Genomic DNA, 6,133 nt, shown 5'->3' on the forward strand with positions numbered 1-6,133 from the left:
TTGTCCATCATGGACAGTTCCCTGATACCCCATTGTCTGCTCAAAGATCCTCATCAAATGATCAGTATTGAAATTAATATGGTTATGGTCATCATCACGTAGCTGCAGACATCTTCTTATCATTCCCTCTGTAACATGTATCTCATGGCTTGCAACAGTTGCCTTGATTCTTTTCCCATGAATTTCGTCCACCAGTCTTGCAGAACGCCTAAAATCTAGGGAATGATTTCTGTAGATGATTGGGGATTCTGTGAAAGCAAATCGCACATTGGATCTAGCCATCCAAGAAATCATCCTCTCCACTGGCTCATTATTGGGAGTGACATCCAATAGTGCGCACATATTGTGCTTTGGTTCAAAGGCATACTTAGGTTGAACTTCTTCTTCTTCTGCCATATCTGAACAACACAATCAAACATATTCAAAGTGAAATTAGCATAAAAGTTCATTACTTTAAGCAATTTCAAGCTATAAATTTTTAGAAGAAAGAGAGAAATTTTATTAAGAACCTGATCTTCGACAAATTAATAACCTAAACACAAAAACAGAGTATTAGTAATCAAGTACATAATCGAAGCCCATTATAGTCTAATCGTTATCTGAAAACAAAGTATTATTGCTTACCGAGTCAGAATTAGGGGGTTGATTAAAATGAGGGTTTGTATTAGAGACGAATATGATAAGTCGGTTAGGGTTTCTTTGAGAGTAAGCAGTTGCAGTGGAAGGAGAGAGAGAGAAATGGAAAATAATGTTGAAAATATCCCTAACTCCCTCTTATATATCTTTTGAAAGTGGGTTTTAAATGCATTTTGTCGTGTAGTGAATTATTGGCTGTCACACATAATAATCTTATCCATTTTAAATCCTTACCCGATAAAATTAAAAGGTTAAACATTGCTCGGAAAATTTTCATTATTAATTGACAAAGTTTACCCGGCATCTTCCACTTACATACCTTGCTCGGTCAAGCTAACTAATTTAAAGTCAAGTAAAGATGAAGGAAGCTTACCCGAAATGCCAGATTTCTTGATAACTTAATCACAAGATAAATAATCAAGTATAAAATATCAAATAAGCATCCTTTCTAGGAATCAATTAAGATACCCAAATAAATTTCTCAAATATAAATTGAGTAACTCAAACTAGCAATCAGAAACATTCAATCAAGCATACTTTGATATATAGTATGCCCGAGCAACCTTCATAAGATAGTGTGCTCGAACAACCTTCTTATACAAAGTATACTCGAAGAACCTTCCTATAGTATAAAGTGTGCCCGAAATGATATCTAGAAGACAGTGTACTCGAAAAGTCAAATTTTGAAATTTACCAAGTATATTGAGGGAACAATAGTGTACCCGGAATATAAAGTGTGCCCGGAAGACAAAGTCTGCCCGAAAACACTTGTAATTTCAAAGCAATCATAATCACAAGTAATACATAGCATGCTCGGAATGAAATTAAACATAAAACACCTAAGTGTTCTATAGTCTAAAAATTTCAAAGAGCTTGCCCACAATCCTATGTTAGCACTAAGCTTGCTAGGATTAACATATTCAAACATCAGATATGCTTGTGAACTAAACTAAACAGTGTAGTCTACTCGAGAAAATTCACATCATCAAATCATACCCGAAAAAGACAAACTAAGATAAAAGCAACTAAGTGTGCCCGGAAAGGTTAAAAAGCATAAAACCTTACCCGAAAATACATATTCAACTGTTTTGTACCCGGAAAGGTTTGAGAACATCACACCTTACCCGAAAATATATATTCAACCTATTAAAGGCAAAATGCAATACTGTTTGACTTAAACCACTTGTCAAAGACATTTCTAAGTTATGTATCATTTCAGATCATAGTTTAAGAGCAAATGGTGCATTTAGAGATCAAATTTCAGTTATGTTTCATTTTAAAACAATTTCTTTTTGTAAACTGAAAAGATCTCAGGAATGGGATCATATTGACTAAGTAGCTTTCTCAATACTTCATTCTCAGCATTATTATGACTACAAAGACAGGTCAACAGCAGGTCTAGACTTAACATGATTTTCATTTCTTTGGTGATATGATTAAGTTTCAATTAAGTTGCAGAAAATTTAATGGATAACACATGTTGTGTTCTGATGCTCCTTATCTATCCTCAAGGCTTATTTGGCTTTCTCCAGATCACCCCAATTTTGACTTTGACCCCCTGGTTTTGGTTAAAAACTTTTAATGATAGAACATATTTTTGAAAATTTATAAGATATTTCTTTTCAAATTTACAAACATATGTGAGGTTGAACGTTGGACTTACATGCCACGCAAATCGGACTTACATGCCTTTCATTCAGGATGTTTAAAGGACTTATATGATTGCCTCCACCCTTGTATTTCTGTTATTAACCCTCATGTTTGTATTTTTCCAATAAAAAATTGTGAACATGTATCAACTTTTGGTTGACTAAATATTTGAAATTAAAGTAGTTCACAGCTGTTCTTTGTCATTCTTTTTTTTAAAAGATGTTTGATTTTTGAGTAACCAAAGACCAACAGGCTTGTGTTTGACTGGATAATCACTTTTCTGCCTATCGTTTGAAGAGATTTATATAGGAACATGCATAGACAACAATGTAGCTCCACATAAATCATAGCATTTTCTTTATGTTCATATCACCTTAGATTTTACATATCATGAGAAAGCAACCATACATGTCAATGACTGTACTAAGAGTCCTTTTAGCCTATTAAATCCATATTATTGGCTAAGTAGTCAATGTACTACCATTTCCCAAATATTCAGTTTTAATATTCAATCACCCCAATGTCTCTTAATTGGCAGGTAAATGGCTATTCTGTTTGACCACAAGTAGTCAACAGGACCAAACATACATTGTGAATATATGCCCTTTCAAAGTCAGAGCTATTGACATAATTTTAAGTGAAGGAATAGAAAACAAGTTATAATTTCCCCAAATGCTATCAGTTTTCTGGTTAATGGCTCTCCTTTAAATCTTTGCAGATTACAGGACCAAACATACACAAGTGTATGTCCTTCCAACTGGGCAAATGACATAATTTTCAGCAAAGATAACTATCTGAGACTTTTCATAAAAAAACCTTCTTTTAAGCTTCTTTAGAGCTTGAACTGAATAGTATTATCATGTCTCTACACCACTAACAACTTGCTCATGTTTTGATCAAAATTTTGTGATTATGCAAAAATTCATTTGATAATTCATTTGAAACCTTTAAATTTGACATAAAGACATATTTTGACACAAACAGTTGTAACATATTCAAATCTTAATCACTTTCAACATAATTAAAACAGGCAGACATTTTCAACATTCATAGTCTATCCTATTCTAATAACATCTAGATGATCAGATAGCACACATATTCAAGCAATCATAATCAAGTGATTACTCATGATATCAGATAAGCATTTAATTCACATAGGAAGATCAAACTACTTATCCTAACATCAAATCAGTTAACTGAAAATCAATCAGTAGCATTAAATGACACATAATTAGCACAGATGAACACTTAATCACTAATCAGTTAACATCAAACAAGTAACATATTCATTCAACATTCAAAGTATGTGTCCTCTATTAAGAATAGTCAATTAGCACATACAGACACACACTAAGAACATGTCCTAAATCAGACCTCATCTGAGTTGATCATACCCAGAGCTTTCAAAAGAAAGTTGAATCTGGTTCTGTCAAGTGGCTTGGTGAATAGGTCAGCCAAGTTGTCACTTGTGTCAACTCTCTACATTTCAATCAAACCTTTTTCATTACAATCTCTAATGAAGTGATGTCTGATTTCAATATGCTTAGTCTTTGAATGTTGGACTGGATTCTTAACAGTAAAGTATGCAGCAGTATTATCAATGAAAATAGGGGTATTCAGAAAATTCAAACCATAATCCAGCATCTGGTTCTGAATTCATAGAACTTGTGCACAGCAAGCAGATGCAGAAATGTATTCAGCTTCAGCAGTTGAGATTGAGACAGTAGTCTGCTTCTTGCAGAGCCATGACACTAGCCTTTCACCCAAAAATTGACATCCTCCTGAGGTTGACTTCCTGCTCATGTTGCAGCCATCATAATCACTGTCTGTGTAGGCAATAAGGTCAAAAGATTGGTTCTTTGGATACCAAATTCCTAAGTCTGGTCTACCCTTCAAATATCTAAAAATTCTCTTAACAGCATTCATGTGGGAGACTTTTGGACTTGCTTGGAATCTTGCACAGACACATACAGCAAACATGATATCTGGTCTTGAAGCAGTAAGATACATCAGAGACCCAATCTTTGCTCTGTATTCATGTTCATCTACTGGCTCCCCCTTTTCATCAGCTACCATCTTTTCCTTTGTATCCATAGGAGTTGAAGCAGTCTTCAAATCATTGCATTTGAATTTGTCTAGGATGTCCTGCACATACTTAGACTGGTAGATGAAAATCCCATCAGCCTTTTGCTGAACTTGCAGTCCAAGAAAGAAGTTTATTTCCCCCATTGAACTCATACTGTATTTGGATTTCATTACCCCTTCAAACTCCATGCACATTTGTTCATTTGTTGAACCAAAGATGATATCATCAACATAGACCTGTAATAGCAGCAAGTCTGATCCCTTTCTTTTGTTGAAGAGGGTCTTGTCAATGGCTCCCCTTTTTAAACCATTTTCAAGAAGATGATTTGACAACTCATCATACCATGCTCTAGGAGCCTGATGCAATCCATAAAGGTCTTTGTTTAGCTTATACACCCTGTTTGGATACAAAGGATCCTCAAAACCTGGAGGTTGAGCTACATACACCTCTTCATCAATCTTTCCACTTAGGAATGCAGACTTAACATCAAGCTGGAACACCTTAATGTTCTTTGAGGCAGCATATGCAAGAAAGATTCTGATAGCTTCAAGTCTTACCACTGGAGCAAAGACTTCCTCAAAGTCTATTCCTTCCTCTTGAAGGCATCCCAGTGCCACAAGCCTAGCCTTGTTCTTAATCACAATACCCCTCTCATCCCTTTTGTTTCTAAAAACCCATTTTGTGCCAATTGCAGATCTGTTCCTTGGCCTGTCAACAAGATCCCAAACATGTAGATCTCTGAATTGTGCCAGTTCCTCCTGCATTGCCTCCACCCAACTACTGTCCTTTAGTGCTTGAAGAATGTTCTTTGTTTCTATTTGGGATAGAAAGCAGGAGTATAAACATATGTTTGCAGATTCTAAATGACTTCTAGTAACTCTTTCATTTATATCTCCAATGATGTTTTCAGAGGGATGATTCTTTTCAACATAAGGGGTTTGAACTATCATATCTGCAGACATATTTGTGTCAAGATTTGATTCATTGAGATCTGGTTCTTCAATGATCAATTCTGTTTCATCATCATGAAACTCTGGTGCTTCTTCAATGTTCTGTCTTGAGGTAGATGCACCATTGTTTCCAATATTCAAGCTTTCAAACAAATGTTGAAATCATGCAGTAGTCACATCTTCTTCAGTTGTTTGGTTGCTTGGGTTCTCTTCAGTCTGAACTTGATCATTCTCTACTTCTTGATTGTCTTGATTAAGCTCTGCATGATCTTGTTCTTGGTCAACAGTGTCATTTGAGATACCCTTGATAAATGTATACTCCTTTTCTTTGTTAGCAAACTTCTTCCATAACCCTTCTAAGTCCAATGTTTTATCCTTTTTCTCTTCAAATACACTGGTCTTGTAGAATGAGTCATCAAAGTCTTCAAGATAAATCTTGAAAGACCTTATCATTTTTTCATGATTAAACAGCCATTGCTGCACCATCAACTGTGTTAAACTGATTTTCATTAAAGATGATGTCAGATGATTCAATAACACTCATATTGTCTTTCACATATACTCTGTAAGCTTTTGAGTGTGTTGAATATCCAACAAAGAAACAATCCAAGGATTTAGTTTGAAACTTGTTCAAGTAGTCCCTGGTGTTCAGAAGAAAACATTTGCATCCAAAGGGCTTGAAAAACTTGATATAAGGCTTTCTATTGTTGAAAATTTCATATGGTGTCTTGTTATGCCTTTTGTTGACAAGTACCCTTTTCTGAACATAGCAGACAGTATTGATGGCTTCTGCCCAGAATGTCACTGGTAA

This window comes from Bidens hawaiensis, unplaced genomic scaffold, assembly GCF_021521415.1.
Source record: "Bidens hawaiensis isolate Kalapana, Puna unplaced genomic scaffold, B.hawaiensis_p1.1 tig00030157_1, whole genome shotgun sequence".
Classification (NCBI taxonomy): Eukaryota; Viridiplantae; Streptophyta; class Magnoliopsida; order Asterales; family Asteraceae; genus Bidens; species Bidens hawaiensis.